At 37.9% G+C, this 22,687-nt stretch overlaps 1 non-coding gene and 1 pseudogene across 1 annotated transcript; one reads left to right on the forward strand and one right to left on the reverse strand.

Annotated features, from left to right (window-relative positions):
• Nucleotides 1-2,482: 2,482 nt before the first annotated feature.
• LOC112534853 lies at nt 2,483-2,589 on the forward strand. The gene has a single exon (XR_003079095.1). It is a non-coding gene; the product is annotated as a small nucleolar RNA R71 (small nucleolar RNA).
• A 1,422-nt stretch (nt 2,590-4,011) lies between these two features.
• LOC8261335 lies at nt 4,012-22,351 on the reverse strand (annotated as a pseudogene).
• Nucleotides 22,352-22,687: the final 336 nt, after the last annotated feature.

Genomic DNA, 22,687 nt, shown 5'->3' on the forward strand with positions numbered 1-22,687 from the left:
TATTCAGAAAAACTACTCATCATGCATCTTTGAAACGTACCTAGAGCATTACAGAGGCCAAAAGGCATTCGTCTAAAAGCACAGGTTCCGAAAGGATAAGTGAATGTTGTTTTTTCTTGATCTTCCTGTGCGATAGGAATTTGATAGAATCCTGAAAAGCCATCAAGAAAACAGAAGAAAGATTTTCCCGCTAATCGTTCTAACATTTGATCAATGAAAGGTAGGGGAAAATGATCTTTTCTAGTTACTTGATTAAGCTTCCTGAAATCTATACACATTCTCCAACTATTTTGCACACGCATTGGTACAAGTTTATTGTCTGAATTCCTTACCACAGTCATTCTAGTTTTCTTAGGGACAACATGAATTGGACTTACCCATTTACTATATGAGATTGGGTAGATTATACCTGCATCTAATAGCTTGAGTATCTCTTTCATGACAACTTCTTTCATGGCTGGGTTTAGTCTCCTTTGTGGTTCCCTTGATGGTTTAGCATTATCCTCTAGCAAAATCCTGTGCATGCAAATTGATGGACTAATGCCTTTTATGTCAGCCAACGTCCAACCAATTGCAACCTTGTATTCCTTCAAAGCTTCAATCAATCTTCTTTCCTGTTTCATTGTTAGTCCTTTTGAGATGATAATAAGTAATTTTTCCTTGTCACCTAAATACACGTATTTTAGGTGATCCGGTAAGGCTTTCAGCTCTAGTTTTGGTGCCTGCACAATTGAAGGTAACGTTTTGTCATTAGTATTAGATATCTTAGCATTGAGATTTGTGGGTTCAGATATTGTTGCTGAGAATAGTTCTTCTTCACCAATCTCATAATCATTTCCTTCAAAATTGGAATTTTCATCTAATTCCTGTTTGTCACCAACACTTTCTTCTGCAAAAATTTCCTGCACAATTGGATCAATTACATCAATATGGAAAAGAGAATGTACATCATTAGGGTATTTAATTGCATCAAAAATATTAAATTTAACAATCTCTCTATCAAACTCTACGGAGAGAGTACCCTCATTTACATTGATCTTTGTCTTGGTAGTTTTCATGAATGGTAGTCCTAACAAAATCGAAGCTGATTTTGATGAAGAATTACCATTCATTTCCAAAATGTAAAAGTCGACAGGAAATATGAGCTCATTAACCTGCACCAAAACATCTTCAACAAATCCAAGGGGATGAATGAAAGAACGATCAGCTAATTGAATCACTACACCAGTTTTTTGCAAGTCGTTTAGTTTTAAATCTTGATAAATAGAAAATGGCATGACATTAATGGAAGCTCCCAAATTTAATATGGCACGCTCAATTTTCGTATTACCAATAACACAAGGTAATGAAAACATACCTAGATCTTTGCATTTTTCTGGCATATTCTTTTGCAAGATTGCTGACACATTCCTACTTACCACTACTTTCTCATTTTCCTTCATTCTTTTTTTGTTGGTGCACAATTCCTTCAAGAACTTTGCATATTTAGAGATTTGTTTGATAGCATCCAATAATGGGATATTTATCTCCACCTTCCTAAATGTATCCAAGATCTCATTTTCTTGCTCATCTTCTTTTGGTTTTGCTAATCTGCTAGGAAAAGGAGGCAATGGAGTGTGAGATGAAAGAGATAGGGGAGGATCAAATTTTACCCTACGTGATGTCTTGGAAGAAGCTTCTTCTTCATTTTCCTTGCTAAGTTCACTTTCCTTAAGTGGAATCGAGCCTGAAGGAATCTCCTTTCCACTTCTTAGAGAAATTGCACTAATATTCTCCTTTGGATTTATTTCTGGTTGTGAAGGTAGTTTTTCAGAATTTTGGGCCTCTAATTTACTAACTGACGTAGCCAATTGAGTTATTTGATTGCCTAAATTCTGAATGCTTGACCTTGTTTTCTATTGAAATTGAAGATTATTATTAGCAAGATTTTTAACAATATCTTCCAAGGACATACCTGAATTAGAAGCTTGAGGTTGTCTATTGAAATTTTGGGAAGGATACTTTTGTTGTCCTCCTTGGTTCCCACAGCTCAAATTCGGGTGATCTCTCCATCTAGGATTGTAATGATTAGAAAAAGGGGTCATACTTCCTTTGAGATTGACGAGTAAATCCACCTAGAGGATTAGCTTCTTGCATGGAGTCTTGTTGCAATGTTGGACACATATCGGTTGGATGTCCTTGCAACGAACATATTCCACAGACTTTTGCCATTTGTAATTACCCTACAACCATTTGACGAACCAAAGCAGTTAAATCAGAAATTTGATTTTCAAGATTTTTAATGCTTACCTCATTAACTCGCCTTGTAGCTCCATCAGCCCTTGTACCAAATTACTGAGTATTTTCGGCCATGTTTGAAATTAATTGCTTGGTTTCTTCAGGCGTCTTATCTACCAAAGCTCCACCACTTGCTGCATCAATCATGCTCCTATCCATTGGCAATAATCCTTCATAAAAATATTGGATTAGGAGTTGCGGAGAGATTTGATGATGTGGGCATTTAGCACATAGTTCCTTGAACCTTTCCCAATACTCATACAACGTTTCTCCAGTGAACTGTGTTATGCCACAAATTTCTTTTCTGATGTTGGCAGCTCTTGTTGCAGGGAAAAACTTGTCTAAGAACAATCTTTTCATCTCGTTCCATGTTGTTATTGAACCGGAAGGTAGATAATAGAGCCAATCTTTTGCTTTATCCTTCAAAGAAAAGGGAAAAGCTCTAAGATTTATTTGCTCTTCAGTCACACCATGTGGTTTCATTCCGGAGCATACAATATAGAATTCTTTCAAGTGTTTATGAGGATCTTCACCTGCACATCCACGAAAAGAAAGGAGTAAGTGAATTAAACCAGATTTTAATTCAAAATCAACTGCAATATTAGGAAATGTAATGCATAAAGGTTGTTGATTTAAATCCGGTGCAGCTAGCTCTTTGAGAGTTCTGTTCGCCATGTTTTCTGTAACTTATTGAAAGATAGACGTGTCACCAATAGCCAAATCTATCTCCAACTCCTATATGAGACAACTTTTTCTTTACTTAGTCTCCTTTCTTAATCGACGCGCTGTCTTCTCAATTTCAGGATTAAACTACAAATCAATATCTTGAGAAGAACGAGTCATAAACAAATAAATTAATCAATGAGAAACTAAAATAGGCTCCCCGGCAACGACGCCAAATTTGAACGGGTTGTCGAAGCCCTTCAAAATAAATTACTGATTTTCCTAAACTAACTTGTAGAAATAGTGAAACCAGGTCGAATTCCAAGGGAACCACTGTGAATAGCTTCTTAAAGTAAAATAAAAAGGGGGTTTCGAATGTTTGAATGAAAATTATAAATAAGCAGAAAATGATGAAGGCTGAATATTAAAGTAAATAAAATCAATCTTAACAAATTTCCAATTCAAGAGTGCTAATTTCATCCAATTGTAATCATGATCATAGGCTAAAATATCAATTCTTCTATTCGAGTACTTAGTCTACTTATTCGAAAAACCCGCAACAAGTGTAATTCTCCTAATATAATTGACTCGAACCCAACATCCAAATCAAAACTTACCATTAGTCAACTAGGCACGATAGCGTTCCATATCAACTTAATGATAGCATTAAGAATAATGAGAATGACTAAACCAACATTAATTTAATTGAGATAACTGCAATTGAAATAATCTTGTTCCTTTATTTCCCTAGAGCCTATCATGCAAGCTATGTAACTCGAATAAGCCGTAATCACACACACATGAGCCAACTCCTTGCTATTTGTGTCAATCGTTTATGACAATTACGGATCACAAACTCAAAGTTAGCAATAGAAAAATCAATATCAAAGTTGAGTCGTCAGTTCAATCAATATCAATAATTCATAAATAATAAGAACAAGAAATAAAGAATACTTGAATTAAAGAAGATTTCTGTTAAGTACAAAGCCTCACAAAATCACAATTGGAATTTATTCACTCTTGAATTAGAAACTAAGAACTTAGCCATTCATGGTGGAGTAAGAATTCACAAGAATTGTAGAGAGTAGAAGAAGAATAAAAATATGAATTCTCAGCTCAAAACATCTAGCCGTCCTTATATAGGAAGTAAAACCCTAAACCCTAATAGTAGAATCCTTATCAAAAAGAAATATGCTTCCTATTTAATCTTATCCCTATAAGGAAGGATAAGATTAAGAGTGATCTAAATAAATTAAAACCCTAAATACATGGAAGAAAGTTCTATTATTCTAACACTTCCAAAAATAAAAGAAATTAACTACGGATAGGTCCACTACAAATTAATCTTTGAAAATTTCGAAGCTCTCTTTCATATCTTTTAGCAGCTCATGGGACGCAAGGCGTGGTCACGCCTTGTTGATAGTAGTCTTCTGCACAGATTTCTGCAGAGCTCATTAGCTGTAAGGCATGGTCACACCTTGTCGACAGTGATCTTCTATGCAGATTTCTGCACTTCCTCCAAAAGACTTGGTTTTTTATAAATGATGACTTAAAACATGTCTTTAGGCTGGATTTTGTTCCATCCTTGATATTTCATCACCTAAGTGAGAATAAACAGAATTTTCACAATTAAGTAAATTATTCAACCAAATCGCAAAGGAATTAAATACAATAAATATAATTATTTATGCCCTATCATGTAGAATGTAGAAGCCAATGTAGATGCTACTTGTACATTTGGTGTGACTGAGACTAGCAGCATCCCCAGATATACAAAATATAGGAAGGTACAGAACGTTGTATACAAGTACCAAAATACCTTGTAAGCTGATAAGTGATATCCAATTGTTGGATATGTGACCACAACATACACAACAGATTGCAATATTACGTAAGGAATTCAATTGTCACCTGCAAAAATCAGAAAGCTTACCTGTAAGAATTTTAAGCAACGAAAAATAAGCAACACTTTCAACATTATGGGACTGTGGTTGAACCTGTGCAAATGAATAAGCCCATGCGGAGTACACTCCAGCAAATTTTTCACGGTACAGTACGGTTCGCTCAGTTGCCACATATGGTAAAACTGTTGAACAGTTGTTTATCCCTAAAAATATGACAGCAATGTACGTGGATCCAAGTATATTGATCAAATCTTGCTCGGTGCCTCTTCACATAAGGAATAAAAGAAAATAAAAGAAAAAAATCTTTTAAGCTCTTCAAGTCATTCATGCGGCTTTCTGATTATAACTTGTGGAAAGATAAGACTTACATTTTCTGCCCCTTCTGCCAAGAGACTATTGCAAATATTAGTGATGCAACAATCATAAAGATAAACCGCACCACGTTGTATTCCGGACTTCTCCAATACGACAGGCGTTGCTTCCATAAGCATGCCATGAACTGCACCCAGCTGCTCTGCGGAAAAGGAGTGGAAAAGTGCAGGTCTTTTGAACCTATTGGCGGTTCACTTAGCTGTTTTACCAACTCAATGGTTTCCTTGTCATGAAAAGAGAAGTATGAAGCTGTTTAGTGATTATTATCTAGACATTTGGCGCTTGTCATGTAAAACCCTGTGGAGCAAAATTCCGCTGAAATCTGTCATGCAATATCAGTTTCCAAAGATCGAATTTATCTGAATGAAATATACTCACTGGTATTCAGGTGATCCCTTGTAAATCCTGCCAAAATCCAGACCAAGTTTTTCTTCCATTGCTGCAGAAGTAACTTCCAACATCCATGTTGCTGGATTATAATTGTTTTTGATCTTTGATACACCTGGAATGCTCTGCTAGTAATCAAGACATCAAAATCAGCGACTTTTTTCAAATCTGACTGCAAATTGACGAAGGACTTGTGAAAGAGAAAGGTGAGGCCTCAGTCAATCCAGTTACAATTGTATTATGCACACATGCAAACCAGAACAAAGGAAAGAGAGATTAAAAGAACAGGCATAACATGATTAGAACAACTAGAATTTGTAAAGAAGCTTAGAGCTGTCACAGTGACAATACCTCAAAATATTCAATGAGCTTACTTGAATGGTGACCAAGCATTCCAGTATAAATAATCTATCCTCCCCTTTCACTAGAATCAACTGATTAAACAAATTCCTTTGTCAATCACTGACTAAATCTAAATTGGTGATACAGCATTTAAAAAAAATCTTGTTCTTCCTCGTGACAGAATTTGTTGCTTAAGCTACCTCATCAAAGGCCTCAAAGACATCAATGCTTGGCTGGAGGATGGTACAAACAATTGTCCTTCCAGTGGCAACTACATTCTTCTCTGCCCGCAATACAATAGCAGATTCTCTGGCATCTAAACCTGATGTTGGTTCGTCCATAAATATTATTGATGGATTAGAAACAAGCTCCACTACAATTGTTAGTCCTTTACGCTTTTCGGTGGAGAGGCCACTTTGTCCTGGAATTCCTACTAAAGAATCCCGTATGTCTTCTAACTCGATTGCTTCAATGACTTCTTCCACAAATCTCTGCATGATGGACAAGTAGGGACTGCCGTGAGTGCAATGTTAATGCTCAAATGAGATAAAAAGAAAACAAGTTGTTTTTGTACTGTTCATAAGTTAAAGGAGAGCATTGCTCCTATATGTGAAGAGAATAGCATAAAGATTTTGTGTCTTCACCAATTTCTGGTGGCAATCACAAACTATGGATTATTCTACAGTGATCTGTGGAGAATGTATATCATTCTGCTCACAGTAACCTGATATTCTTGCGAAGGTGTTCTGGACTTTCGGATGCCCTCCTATTCTTATCTCTCCTTCAACGGTACCTCCAGTTTTCCTTCCAGAAAGAACATCCATGAGAGTTGTTTTCCCCGCCCTGCTGATACCCATCAAAGCTGTGAGCACTCCAGGCCTAAATGCTCCTGTAATATCGCGAAGTAATTGAAGTTTCTTCTCGGGGAAGCCATGCTTTCTCATTTCCTGAGCAGTAGGGAAGTCGATAATGCTTATTAACTTCTTCTTTCAAGGCACAGCCTATTAAGAAATGGATGTTGATCTGTAGTTTTACTTACTGGAGGGGTATCAACAAAATACTGCACGTCCTTAAAGGTCATTGTTAATGGCTCAAATGGCAGAACCATCCTACCTATATAACCAACTGCATATTAATTGCATGTGAAACTTATTTCTCATTACTTTGAAATTGGATTGAGATAGAGTTCTGTCTTACTAGGTTTTTGTGGAATTTTGGATTGTTGAACTATGATGATTAATTACAAAAGATTAGGAATTCTTAGTTTATTTTACAAGTGAGATGAGAATATATACACTGATGCTTGGTTCATGTTCTAACGGCTACTTTCTGAGAAGGGAAGGTAGAAGTGACCTTTCCTGCAAATGCTCCCTTTCACCTTTGGTCAGGGATGAGAAGCCTGCACAAGCAATCCAACTTGTGCAGTCTCTGAGACCGTGTCCCCTGACCCTATTCTATTTTCTTCAACACTCCCCCTCAAGCTGGGTTCATATAGGTTTATTGAACCCATCTTGCTGAGAATTGACTGATGATTCTGTTTGTCAAGAGCTTTTGTAAATATGTCTGCTAATTGATCTTGACTCTTGACATAAGGCGTTTCAATTTCCCCTTTTTGAACATTTGCTCTGATGAAATGACAATTGACTTCAATGTGCTTGGTCCTTTCGTGAAACACTGGATTCGAAGCTATGTGCCGGGCAGCTTGATTGTCACAAAATATTTTCATAGGCTCCTTGATTTCAACTTTCATGTCTTGAGAACTTGCTTGATCCAAATGAGTTCGCTAGCCGTGGATGCCATTGTACGGTATTCAGCTTCGGCACTCGATCTAGCAACTATGCTCTATTTTTTGCTTTTCCATGTTACCAAGTTTTCTCCGACGAATACACAGAATCCAGTGGTTGACTTTCTATCACAGCTTCCAGCCCAATCCGCATCCGAGAAACCGACTGTATTAGTAGAGTTATTTCTCTTCATCCAGATTCTTTGTCCGGGTGTTCCTTTAAGGTATCTGAGGATCCGATCAATGGCTTCTAGATGGCTAGTGCGAGGGGCATGCATAAACTGACTTATCACACTAACTGCAAAAGAAATGTCAGGTCTAGTGACAGTTAAATAAATCAATTTTCCTACTAAACGCTGATAGTGTCCTATGTTGATCAGAGGTTCTCCGTCTTCTAAATTGAGTTTAATTTTGTTTTCCATTGGGGTGATGGCAGGTTTAGCTCCTATTTTTTCAGTTTTCTTTAATAGATCAAGGGTATATTTCCTTTGGGATAGGAATAAACCTTTGCTGGATTTTGCTATTTCTATACCTAGGAAGTATGATAGCTGGCCTAGGTTTTTAATGTCAAATTCCTTTTTTAGACTTTGTTTGACATTCTCTATCTCTTGATTATCGTTCCCAGTTATTATGATGTTATCAACATATACCAAAAGAATAACGGTGTAGGTGTGAGTGTGTCTAACAAACATGGATGAATCAGAATCACACTTATTAAAATTAATGCTTAACAAAAAATAGCTGAGTTTAGCATACCATGCCCTTGGAGATTATTTCAGGCCATAGATTGCTTTCTTGAGCTTATATACCAGGGAGGAGTCTGAGTTTGACTTATATCCAGGGGGAATAGTCATGTAAACTTCTTTTGCTAAATTTTCTTAAAGAAAGGCGTTCTTGACATCCATTTGGAATAGGTTCCAGCCTTGATTGATTGCTATTGAGAGTAAGATCTTAACTGTGTTCATCTTGGCCACTGGAGCGAAAGTCTCTTGATAATCAACTCCATAGGTTTGAGTGAAGCCTTGGGCTACAAGTCTGGCCTTGTATCTGTCAATAGTTCCATCACTATTGTACTTGATCTTGTATATCCACTTGCATCCCACTGGTTTTTTATTTGATGGAAGGGATACAATGCTCCATGTGCCATTCTTTTCAAGGGCTAGAAGTTCTTCTTCCATAGCCTTACACCACTTAGGATCGGCATTAGCTTCGTAGAAGCGTGTAGGTTCAGAGTGATTTGAGATCTGACATAGATAATTGCGATATTGGTTAGATACAACATTATATGAAATAAAATTCTGAATAGGATACGTCACCGTATGAGACACAAAGTCTCTAAATTTCACAGGCGGTCTGGTTTGTCGACTAGAGCGTCTCAAGGCAATTGCTTCTTCTGTGACTTCGTGACATAGGGCTTCTTGTGAGAGGCTATCTCCCCCTGAAGGAATTAGCCTTGAGACGACAGGTGGCTGCTCCTGGAGGGGACATTGATTAAAGCTACTAAGAGAAATATCAGAGTTAAGCAGAAAAAGGGAATAAAAGTCAACACTGGTGGGGTTGATATAGTAGGACTCAGTCTCGAGGAAGGTGACATCCCGAGAGACATAGGTTTTGTGAGTCAACGGATCATAACACTTGTATCCTTTTTGGGTGGAGGAATATCCGAGGAAAAGTGTTTTAACCGAGCTATTGTCAAGTTTGTGTTGGCGAGTGACGTGGACATAGCACACGCACCCCAAGACCCGTAGGTTACCTAAGTCAATCTTCCGACCTTTAAGGACCTCCAAGGGGCTCATATGATTTAAGGTGACAGAGGATAGTCTATTAATAAGGTAGGTAGCAGTTAGGAGGGCATCCGACCAAAAAATAGAGGGAACATTATATTGGAACAAGAGAGTACGGGTGACATTGAGGAGATGGCGATTCTTTCGCTCAGAAATGTCGTTTTGCTCGGGAGTATTAACACAGGTGGTTTGATGAGTAATGCCATGTTGTTTAAAAAGGTAGAGAAATTTTGATTTATGTACTCCGTACCATTATCGGAGAGAAAATTTTTTAAGTGTGCATTATACTGGTTTTTGATAAAATGGTAAAACTCTTGGAATTGTGAAAAAGCTTCATTTTTGCCTTTTAATAAATAGAGCCAGGTAGTGCGAGAATAATCATCAATAAAGGTAACAAAATATTGAAAATGATTATATGAGGTAACAGGGGCAGGTCCCCAAACATCGGAATGTATTAATTCAAAAGCTTTTTCAGACATGCTTGAAGACAAGGAAAATGGTAGCCGAGTGTGCTTAGAAAATTTGCATATATCCCAATGGCTAGAATCCAAGTTGAAACAAAATAATTTGTTGAGAACATGATCGGAGGGATGCCCAAGCCTCCGATGCATGAGCATGTCTTGGGGGTTTTGGTGGATGCTAAGCATTTCTGGGGAGGATCAGAAAAATAGTATAGGCCATTTTCTAGGTATCCTTCACCAACCGTCTTCCCGGAAATTCGATCCTAAAAAATGACTGAGGATGGTGAGAAAATAACATTACAATTTAAGTCGCGAGTGATCTTACCAACAGATAACAGATTAGATTTAAAATCAGGCAAAAGTAAAATATTCGAAAGAGAGGAATTAAATAAGTTTGAGGTGCCATATCTTTGAATTTTAACTTGATTTCCATTGGCCACTGTCACATGCTGGGAATCTCTACTCTAGCAATTTTTTTGTAATTTTGCAGGATCCCAAGTCATGTGATCAGTAGCACCTGAGTCAATAATCCAGACATTTTGATTAGATCTAGTATTATTTTTAAGCGATTGAAAATTAAATTGAACCGAACCTGACCCATCGGGTTGAGAGGGTCCGAACCCGTGTGGTTGCTGGGCCAAGGCTTGGAGCTGGGACACAATGTCCTGTATTTAGGCCTGACGGGCCTGCTGAGTCGGATGGGCCTGGTAGGCAGGTTGTATTGAAGAAGGCAGATGGGCCTAAAGCAAACTAGGGCCCAGCCCAGTTGTAGATACATGGGCAAACCTGGGCCAAGCCCAGATGAAGATGAATGGACCTGATCTAAGGGTTGCTAAGGCCGGGTTGAGTGGTTGGATCGGGTTTCTGAGTCGGGTCGGGTTTTGGCTCGGTGGAGCCCTATGTAGCCGGGTCAGGTTTCGGGTCGGGGCGTCATATAATTTTCGGCATATGACGCCCCAGAAACGCACCCCTTCTCCTAGGGTTTTCATCCCTCATTTCTCCGAACCTTCTTCCTCATTTCTTTCAGGCTCCCGGACCTTCCCACCCCCGTGCTGGTCGCAGTTGAGGGTGGAGGTGCCAGTGACCCCGCTTTACAAAGGGTCACATCGTTCGATGGTGCTGACTCCTCCCCTCTGTCGATCTTGGTCGCGGCGGGTGGAGTAGGCCTGATTATCGGTAGTTTCTGGAACATCGTTCATCGAGTTCCTTCTGGTTTCCTCACGCTGAATCGTATATTACGGCTTCGATTGAGGGCAGTTGAGGGGCAAGCAGGATCTGCGATAACAAGCCCTCATAGCTTGAATCCAGACCCCTCAGGTAAGTGTAAATTAAATCATGTTCCGCTCTTCTCTGTAATTCTTTCGGATCATTTGATGGTGGGAGGTAGTTTTGTAACTCCTCCTACTTGGTTAGTATTTCTGTCGAGTATTCTATGGAATTTTTGGTCCCTTAAGCGATCTGGGACAATTCCTGCTTTAGCTTGAAAATGTTTGCGAAGTTATTTTGATGGCCTAGAGAGTCTTTATTTTTTTCCACATTGCTTTTGATGTCTCCATAAGGATACACAGCCGAGCAATTTTACTTTCCATTGCGTTGGTGAGCATGGACATGACCAAATGGTCAGATGATTGCCACTCCTCTATTTTCTCTAATTCTTCTTCTGTTGGTGCTTCTAGGATTACTGATTTTGGTTTTTGTTTGCTACCTGTGATGTATCCAATTTTTTTTCTAGCACTGAGGGCAATGAAAATTGATTTTGACCACTCAAAATAGTTGTGACTGCCTTGCAGCACAATGTTGGTGATTTTGGTGGTTTTGTTGTGAGCCATTGTTTTTGAATGCTGGAATGTGAAATTTGTGGCTTGGTAGGTGATGACTGGCTATACCAGCTCTGATACCATGTAGAATTTTGGATTGTTGAACTATGATGATTAATTACAAAAGATTATGAACTCTTAGTTCATTTTACAAGTGAGATGAGAATATATACACTGATGCTTGGTACATGTTCTAATGGCTACTTTCTAAGAAGGGAAGGTAGAAGTGACCTTTCCCTTTCACCTTTGGTCAGGGATGAGAAGCCTGCACAAGCAATCCAGCTTGTGCAGTCTTGAGACCATGTCCCTGACCCTATTCTATTTTCTTCAACAGTTTTCTTGTCTCTGCGTTTGTCTGTACAATACTAGAAGGAGCTGATTCTTTACCTTGCTGTGCGCTACACTTATGACCTTCTCTTCCTAGCAGTTGAGAAAGCTTCTTTCTTGAAATAATAGCTCCAGACATCTTTGGAGCTGTATTTGTAAAATTCTTAAACCTTAGCTTATGATTATCATTTAGCTCTTAAATTTACCCATTTTTATTAACTAATGAGGCTTACGTTTCAAGTAAGTCAAGGCTAAGCTAAATCCGAGATCAAAAAGCACGGTGAAGCCAAGCAATGCCCCAAGTGATATCCAATAGAAGTAGCCATCAAAGTCCAAACCATGGCTAATCAGAACCTCCCTTCCCAAGGTACAGTTTCCTTTGGATACCTGCAATTAAGAATGAAGCACAGCTATTAGAATATCCATGTCCAGTATCAAGTGACAAGAAAAGGTGGGCCATTCCATTCATAGTGCACCTATTGCCAATGAGGAGCAAGGAATTCATTAAGTGATATACCAATTTCTCTATATGTCATGGGGGAAATCCAGGAACCCCACCTTAACCAAGCTGGTAAAGCGGCTGCAGAAAGAACATATAAGTAGTGTACTATGTATCCCTTCAAATTAACAACAAAAAGGAGTCGCGAACTAGCTTACGTCGTGGAAGAATGAAACCTCCAAACAAGAACATTAGAACAAAGGTCACAGAACCAATAGTTGTTGCAAGTACCATAGTCTGGAAAATAGAGGCAATGAAACGACACAGTGATGTTGACGCTAGATGCAGAGCAAACAGCAGAAAGAAAAGAAAAACCTAAAACCCCACAAGAGATTATGAACTACTCTGTATTAAAGAAAATTATTATCTAGCATTCTCAGTTACAGTCAAATGATAAGCATTCTCACCTCCTTATTCCAGGGGTATACCCAGTGACATAGTAAGTAATACTTGTCCAGAGAAGAGAGTCGAGAAGAGAAAATGGAATCCTTACGATAGAAGCTGGAATGGAGTAAGCCCATGCTGGGTACAAGTAGAATGATCTTTGTTTGTAGACCACAGGAAGCCTAATAATAGTCAAGGACAGCTCTGTAACCCCATTGGTGAAGAGTCTGACGAGTGCATAGTACATAGAAGCCATCAAGTAGTTTGCACTCATCAAGTCCACTGCCATCTGGGTGCGTAGAAATACGGTCATTGTCATAAACGCTTGCCAAAATGAGCTGTTGGATGAGGCAATTCAGACAGTGCAAGTTACAAGTAGTTGACAGTTAAGCTCTAGAATCACAACAAAATGCAGTCATTCGAGCAAATACTAACTTGTGCAGTTTTGAAAACATAAACAAATGTGTTCCTTTTCATGAAAAGCAGCTCCCTAGCCATGCAAGCTTTGAATAACTCTAATTTGCTCAAGGAGTAGATGCCAAATGGGATTTATCATATGGTTTAGAGAGTTCTCATCTAGTTTCTCCTCTAGATAACTTGCTCTGAACATCTGACAGAATTGATCTACTGAAACATTACTGTAAGGAAGGTCAGTCCGGCACCAATACTGTTCTTGATCCTTCTTTGAGATAACCTATAAATGGTTGAAATTAAGATGAGAAATATGCAAACAGTAGGGCAAAATAAACAGAGGTTTCCCCACCTGCTGAAGGAAGTCTGCAGCACCCTTTCTTTGTGGGCACTTGAAACCACAGTCCTCAAAAAATTGAAGTGCATGACCGCGTGGACCATGATAAACAATCTTCCCCGCAGCCATCAATATTACATCATCAAAGAGATTGAAAGTTTCAGGTGCTGGCTAAAGAAGTGAAATTAATGCAGTTGAATCTGTAATGTGCACCAATTGCTGAAGGCATGTAACTATCTGAAAAGTTGTGGAGCTGTCTAAGCCAGTCGATATTTCATCCATAAATGGGGCTTTTGTGGGACCAACAATCATCTCTCCTGCCAAATTAAATTTCTATAGTAAGTCCTCTTCCCCATCTTCCTTACGTGGACTGAGAGGAAGCTTCACCGTATTTGTGGATGTCTAAGAAGAACAGAGTAACAAACAAAAGCAGTGATTACAGTTACCTGTTGTTAGTCTTTTCTTTTGACCACCTGAAATACCTCTTCTCTCAGTGCACTACCAACCATTATATCAGCGCAAACGTCCAATCCAAGGATCTAAGAGACCAGAATGTTGGCTTTGGTGTCAATATGGAAAATATATAACTTGCTTAATTATCTATATTATGCATACTATAATGATTACCTTCAAAACATAGTCTGTCTGGAGGTTTCTTTTCTGTCCCTCAGCCGAAATTGCCTGCCGAATTATGACCTTCTGTAATAACCACCTAAAATTTTAATGGAATAATCGGTCTAGTGTTACCTATGCATGATTACCTTCATATAGGTACCCACATCTGGATCTGGAACAATTCCTGCTTCTTTTTCTCAATGCTTACCTCCATCATTACTTCTTCATAGACAGCATTGGAAGTTGAAGCTTAACTTGTAATGAAATGATTGCAGAAAAGTGCTGATAATGGACAAGTAGAGGAAAAGAAAAAAAGTGCATTACCTGCTCCGCTTCCAACACCCTGGCATCGAGCTGAAAAATCGATAGTTTCCCTCACGGTCATCTCAGGTATGTGTAAATCATATTGACTTATGTAGGCTGATTTTTCTGAGGGACAAACTGATCTAGCTTGTAACCATTATAGGAGATTTCCCCCTTGATCTGTAAGAAAGCAGTGAAGGACTTCATGAAGTTGCATTTCAAGATATTGTATCTTTTTCTACTCTTCTTCTCATGATTCTTAGCTTTTACGTGGAAAAAGCTTATATCTATGACCCATCACATGGGATCTCATGATTATGACAGATTCTTGTTTACATGAATTCCGATTCTTTTTCAGGTTTTGTTGATAATATTACATTTATCAAGTTCACAACTGAAACACTGACCTTGAGAGACTGATCTAGGTTTCCCGAAAGAGCCAATAATAAGGTGGTTTTTCCAGATCCAGGGGGACCGAGAAGAAGGGTAAGCCTGCACAACAAACCTTCCATCAGCAACATTTCTTATCCATTTCCCATAAATAATAACTTGAGATTTCTGTTACACTTTAGATTGAGTGCATATGCACATATTTTTATCAAGAGTTCTTTCTGTTGTCATTTCCTTCCGAACAATACATATAGTTGCATATTTTCAGAAGGACAATGTTCCATTGCCCCGGAATTCTGGGAGACTAATCCAAATAATGTCAAAAACGATTCTAGCAACAAATTTTAGCTGTTAGGCAAGACTCCAAGAGTAGTTTTTACAACCCTAATATACCCCCGTACGCGAGTTCACACTTGGCCTTGATGGTGTGGTGAAATATTTATTATATAATATGAAACTCTAAACTTGTTTGATCATAGAAGCTTTGATACCCTGTCAAAGAACAGAACCCACCCAAAAGTTTAAGGTATTAGGTGAAAAACTAAGAATAGTTTTATATCTCTATCCAATAAGACCTACTGCTGAAAGATAAACGAATGTACTTGTATTACCTCGACGGTTTGATGACGCCACTAACATCTTTCAGAATGCTTATGTTGGTTTCATGAGGCTTGCTCCTGACGACCTTTGTGAAAAACTGTTCCAAGTCATTTTTGCATTCATTGACTTGTTAGAATAGAAAGGTCTGAACGTCTCAAATGTTAAGAACAGTAAGAAAATTCACTTACTGATAGAAAGCTCACAGCACAGTTCCATAGTGTAGGGAGAGGCTTCCCCTGAACTATCTCGCATTCTCCTTCTAATGACATATCCTTGTATCTCACCTCCACAGTAGGTAATTTCACATTCACTCTGGAAACAAAGTCATATGTTAGTTCAGAAAGGCCGTCGAGGACTTTAAAAAATTGAAAAACAATACTGAGCTTGGTTGCAGTAGAAGTTTGCAGGAAGCTCAAGCTTACACAGAGTGATGCTTTTAGGCTTAACAAAGGAAATAAAAAAAAAAAAAAAAAACAATAGCATGAATTTAATTCAAAAGATGCTGTCTCCAGGGCCTGATCACAAGAAAACAATCAATTTTTTTTTAGTTCATAGGCTAGGCTGTAAAAGATCAATGTTCTCGCAAAGTAGTGGAGGAACTGCTAATAGTTAAAAGTATTGGCAGTAAAATATTATAAACATGAGTCCGATATGCCTCCAACATTTTCCAAAACTACTTGCCACAAGTTGTTAAAATGAAGTACCTGTCAATCCTGTCTCTAAGTTTCTGCAGCAACAGAAGATGATCACTCTGAATGTGATTGATGAGCTTTTCAATGAAGAGATGCCTTTCAACTGCACCAAGCTTAGTAACATCATTGGTCCTCTTTCCTTCAACTTCCTTTCCATTCCTTCCTTCATTGCCATGATTAAAATCAAAGATTGAAGTCCTAAGCCTTTTAAAGGTTGGTAATCTCTCGATTGCAGCCCACAGCAAGTGAAGTTCCTCATCCTCCTCTGTAACTGAACCTACATCCGTATCATCATGACTTGGAGTTGCTAAAGTTGTTAGCTCTATCTGTATTAATATGCTGGCTAATTTGTTTTCTGAGCAGGCCTTCAAAGAGCTTGCCTAAATAACCTCCTCGTGGGTATCACAATTCTAGTATCTGAGAAGGGACTTAAAAAATGTAACCATTGAACTGTAATTTTTTTTTGTTTACTATTTGGTCTTGTTAAATTTAAGTCCTCGTTTGGTGCTATTGTTTTTTCCAGACTGCAGATAAAGGAACGTTTTTGAGTCATTGATGGGAGCATGGGTGCAGATGAAACCTATTAGTCTTTAGCATAATGGACTACGCTTTAAACACAAAGACAAAAAGGAAACCACGATTATCATGGAAGGAGGAAAAAGAAAAGGTGAAAAAAGAAAGTGGAGTACTGGACTTTGAGAAGAGATGGGTGTCTGTCATAATTGATTTTGGCGTGGAAGCTGAAATTGAAGGGACTGTTACATTATATAGATTTTTAGAAAGAAAATGTTCAACTAATGAATTTTGTGTCATATTCTATATGTAAAGGAAAGAAAATATATATACATTTACATCTTTCTAATCAGGAGTTAAATTAGGAAGTAATTTATATCTTTCTAATCATGAGGTAAATTAGAAAGTAATTCTATTCTAAGAAAATAACAATCAGTTTATACAGGAAACTAAATCAGCCTATATAGGAATCAGTTTATATAGAAAACTAAATCAATTTATACAGGAATCAGCCTATACAGAAAACTAAATCAGTTAATACATGAAACTATAATCAGCTTATAATCAAGAGATTTATTCTATAATCAAGGAGCTAATTCCGACACTTCCCCACAAGTTGGTGTGTAGATATCTATCATGCCCAACTTGTTAACCATATCATGGAAAATCTTCCCAGATACTGCTTTAGTTAGTATATCAGCTAGTTGTTGTTTTGAGCATAGAAATCAAAACTGTATAATCTTTTTGGTCAAGCTTTTCTTTGATGAAGTGGCGATCAACTTCAACATGTTTAGTATGATCGTGTTGTATGGGATTTTAGGCAATCTCAAAGGCAGTCTTGTTATTGCAATAAAGTTTTATTAGATTTGCATTATCTACCTCGAGAGATTGTAGGATAGTTTGAATCCACGATAACTCACATAAACCATATGTCATTCCTCTGAATTTAGCTTCCGCACTTGATCGTGCCACAACTTTTTATTTCTTACTTCTTCAAGTAATCAGGTTTCCTTCTACAAAAGTAAAGTAGCCTGAAGTATATCGTCTTGTTGATTGATCATCTGCCGAATTTGTAATACCCGGAATTTTTATATATTTAATAATGAGTATTTATTTATTTAATTTATTTTATTTTATTTTTATTTGGTTTAATTTGAAATAATTTAATGGAAATTTTAATATTAGTCAATTAAATGAATTATTATTCTATAACCAATTAGTTGAAATTTTAAGAATTAATTAAGTAAATTATTTGAAAGGTAGAATATATTTTTGGTTATTCTAATTTTTTCCCAATGTATAGGTATATGTATATGTATAAATAAAATAATATATATTGGAAAATTTTGGAAGAAATTGTAAAGGATGTTTTTATAAAGAATTTTGGAAAAATTGGTTTTTTAATTGATTAGTGTTATTAAATTTTAAGTTGGAAATTTATTATTTAAATTAATTTTGTGTTAGGACTTAATTGGAGAATTATTTTTGGATAAGGATTAAAAGTATAATTTTATTTTTTTATGGGGTTCTAATGGAAATTTGTGAGTTTGGTATTTTTATAAATAAATATGTCGGTCAGGGGTATTTATGTAATTATGTATTTTCAATAATTCTAATTTGGCCCAAATTGAATAGTTAGGGGCTAAATTGAAAGGCTAAAAGAAAGTTTAGGGGTTAAATTGGAGTTCTGCTGGATGAAATTGTAAGTAATTAAGAAAGTTGAGGGACCAAATTGTAATAAGGAAAAGTTCGGGGGCCTAATGTCGATATTGAAGGGAAAGAAAATCGGGGAAGAAGGAAGGGGAGAGAGAGAGAGAGGAAGCGGAAGAAGAAAAAGGAGGGGGTCGGTGGCGGCCAGAGGCCCAGCGGCGTGTGGCGGGCGAGGCGAGGCGGGAAGAGCGGCAGGCGTGTTTTCGGCCATTTCCGGCAGCGTTGGCAGCCGAGTCAGGTGGCAATCGACTCCTCTTGGCCTTAGCTTTGTTTAGGCGGCGGCGGTGTCGATAATGGTGGCCGAAAACGGAGGTTCACGGTGGAGAGAGAAAATGAAGGCAGCAGAGGTTTTTGGGCTTTTCCGGCGAGCTCCAGCGAGCTATGGATGATCGGAGGACATATCCCGACTCTCCATAGCTCAAGCTTCGCATTGGCACCGGTTTCGTGGCGATCGGACTTCGTTTGCAAATCGACGGCCGAGATCGTCCGTAAATCTCTCCGGACAATCGGGTGTCAGATCGAAAAATCAGAAGCGGGGATCGTCATCAGCGTGTCATTGTGAGTCCGATGGTGTGTTCGGATCGTCGATCGGACTCCAGCGGCCGGAGGCGAGTCAACCGAAAGATCGAGCGTCTCGGTAATTTTCTCTGGTCGTTGATCTTGGAAATTCTTTGATTTAGAATTGTGTCTACTGGCTTATATTGAGTATTTGATGATATTTATGAGTGAAAAATAATTGTCCTCGGTTGCGCCTCGTGTTTTGTCGGAAAATAGTGAAGTTTGGGGACTCGACTCCCGTTGTTTAAATTGTTGAATATTTGAAGTGTTTTTCTGGCAGGTCCTGGACCCGTTTTTACGGGGGGTAGTGTCCGTGTCGTAGGGGAGATTCTGCCGGATTTTCGGTAGAATTCTCCCGAGTCGAGATTCTTAGATAGTCAGTCCTAGGAGTCTAGACCTAGGATTAATGATCGATTGTTTCAGCATTTTGATAAATTGTTTTCCGTGATTAGATGATCTGTCTGTTCGGCTCGCTCCAATCGAGGCATCGGAGCAGAGCTAGGAGGTCGCCCAATTCGGTGAGTTAGAGTCATTTAATCATTGCACTATTGCTAAGTCTGATTTTAATATGCTATTTTAGAAATTTATGCTTAATATGATTATTATTATCGCAATATAAAGAATTTTACTTGATTATTAATTATTAAATATAATATAAATATTATTATTAGTAACGTTATAATAATACAGATACTATTATTTTTCGACATGAATTGCATGTTGCCTTACCCTAGATTTTTAATCTTTATTTTTCGACACGAATGATTTCATTAGACAATGATATTTATCAAATGTGATGATTGCGTTTTGGAAAATATGGTTTTCATAGAACATACCACCTGGTGGGTTACATCAGGACCGCGTGCGCACCAGTAATGATCATACATAAGATTACTATGGATTTGTTTGCCCTGATCGAGCATTGCTCTCTGGGCTGAGTTCGGTTGATTGCCGGAGTTAAGGTCCCTGATCGAGCAACGCTCTCTGGGCGCTGGCTTATTTGGAATTCAAGTGTTCAGGCTGGAGGTAAGGACCCTGATCGAGCTTGCTCTCTGGGCGCCAAACCTGTTGGATTAAGAGAGCCGAAAGGCTACTAGAATTTGGGGTTAGGGTTCTATTGAGCCACTCGTCCCGTAAAAGTAAAAATATATTTTATTTATTTATTTATTTATTTATTATGGTATGATTATAATATGAGTTATATTTACGTGTATGGTTTGATATACTGATTCGAATAATTAATATTTTCTGTGAAGACTGTAATAGTCTCTAGATTACTTGATTTTAACTCACTCTTCGTGACTGTTAGTCTTCCCGCGACTCTTATTCAGTAACCCGACTCCTTCATCATCGGGTGGTGTTTGATTTGGTATGTAAATTGGTAAATCTTAGATTCTCCGCAGTAGTAATAGTAGGGATATCGTTGGTAATTTTCTATAGCCCGGGTCTCGCCCTAATTCTTCAGTGACCGATTTAATTGTGTAAAATTTAATGTACTGTAAATTGTGGTATTAATAATAGTAAAATTTGAGTTGAGGTTGGTTTGAGTTAGTGAGTGTCAGTCTTAATACGAGATTCGGTGGCCTTAAGCCTACCCATTCCTTAGTGCCGGTCACGGGTCCACAGAGTGGGTCGTGACAGAATCAGCATCGGTGTAATCTTGCAATGTACAAGCTGCCATTTTTTGAGAATAACAACCCTTTGCCCGGAGTCCCCTTTAGGTACCTCAAGATCCAGTATACTGTGTTCATATGTTCTTCACTAAGTGTATGCATGAATTGACTCATAACATTCACAGCATATGCTATGTCGGGTCTTATGTGAGTCAAATAGATTAATCTTTCAACCAGTCGTTGATAACATCCCACATCTGTTGGAACTTGTTTTGAGAACAAACTGAGTTTATAATTTACCTCTATCGGCGTTTCAACTAGTTTGCAATCAAGCATTCTGGTTTCAGTCAACAAATCAAGAACGTACTTCCTTTATGAAAGGAAAACCTTTTTCTGATCTTATTATCTCAATTCTTAAGAAATATTTAAGATGCCCAAGATTCTTCATTTCAAATTCACTAGCCAAATATTCCTGCAACAACTTCATTTCATAAGGATCATCTCTAGTGAAGATCATATCATCAACATACACTATTAAAGCTGTTACCTCCCTTTTTTATGTTTGATAAATAAAGTATGGTCAGCATTACTTTGTTTGTAACCGAATGTCTTCATTGTTGAAGTGAACCTCGCAAACCAAGCTCGAGGTGATTGTTTAAGGTCGTACAATGCCTTTTTCAGCTTACAAACTTCACCTTTATATGAAGTATTATGTTTTACTCCTGGTGGTAGCTCCATGTAGACTTCTTCTTCTAAATCTCCATTAAGAAAAGTATTTTTAACATCAAATTGATGCAAAAGCCAATCTCGATTTGCTGATACAGAAATTAGAATACGAATTGTGTTGAGTTTGGCCACTGGTGCGAAAGTCTCTTGATAATATACTCTGTACTTCTGTGTAAAACCCTTCGCGAGTAACCTTGCCTTATATCTGTCAATGCTTCCATCTGATTTGAGTTTGACGGTGTAAACCCATCTGCAACTAACTGTCTTTTTTCCTTTGGGTAATGGAACGAGATCCCATGTACAATTCTTTTTAAAGCCTCCATTTCTTCATTCATTGTTTTTGTCCACTTTGGATCTGTTAAGGCATCCTGAAAACTACTAGGAATAGATACTTGGGATAATTGATTAGTAACAAGTGCATATAAACTAGACAATCTATGTGTTGAAGGGTAATTATCAATTGGATATCTAACATTGGTTCTAAGATCAGGTTCATAATGTTTCTTTGGTATACCTTTATTTGATCTTGGATATCTAGAAAGGAAATTTTCAGTAGAGATGTTTATTTCATTAAACTCATCAAATATAGGACTTGGGTTTACCTGATGGAAGTATTTATATCCAAGACATTTTGAGATGATTCTTCAGCCAATGGTGTTAAAATGAATGACTCTTCAGATGGTGGCAATTTTGTAGAATATATTGGAAATTGTGAGTCTCCAAAAGAAACTAATAACTCTTCATCCCTCCCTTCTTCAAGAACTTGTTGATTATTATGCCAAAAACTTTCACTCATTTCTTCTAGAAGTGGAAAATATATCAGATTTTCTTGTGATAGAGTTTCCTTGTTAAGAATCTCCCCCTGAGACTGAGTATCGACCATTTCAGAATAATATGGTTCTGATTCACAAAAGGACACATCCAAGGTCACATGTATTCTTTCTGTGAGTGGATCATAGCAACAATAACCATTTTGAAAGTCCGAGTAACTAACAAATACACATCTTTTTGTGCAGGGATCAAGTTTGTTTTGTAGTACCTTTAGAATGTGGATATATACTATGATAGCTTCGCCTGGAGAGGCAGTCCAACGAGGGCAGGAAGTGGACGCTGGGGCAAAGATAGGATGCCTGGACAAGGAGCGGCTTTTAGCAGACTTCTAAGATGGCAACACTTTAAGGTACGAATGTACATGAATGAATCGAATTGCACATCAAAA

The sequence above is a fragment of the Ricinus communis genome, chromosome 9 (assembly GCF_019578655.1).
Source record: "Ricinus communis isolate WT05 ecotype wild-type chromosome 9, ASM1957865v1, whole genome shotgun sequence".
Taxonomy (NCBI): domain Eukaryota; kingdom Viridiplantae; phylum Streptophyta; class Magnoliopsida; order Malpighiales; family Euphorbiaceae; genus Ricinus; species Ricinus communis.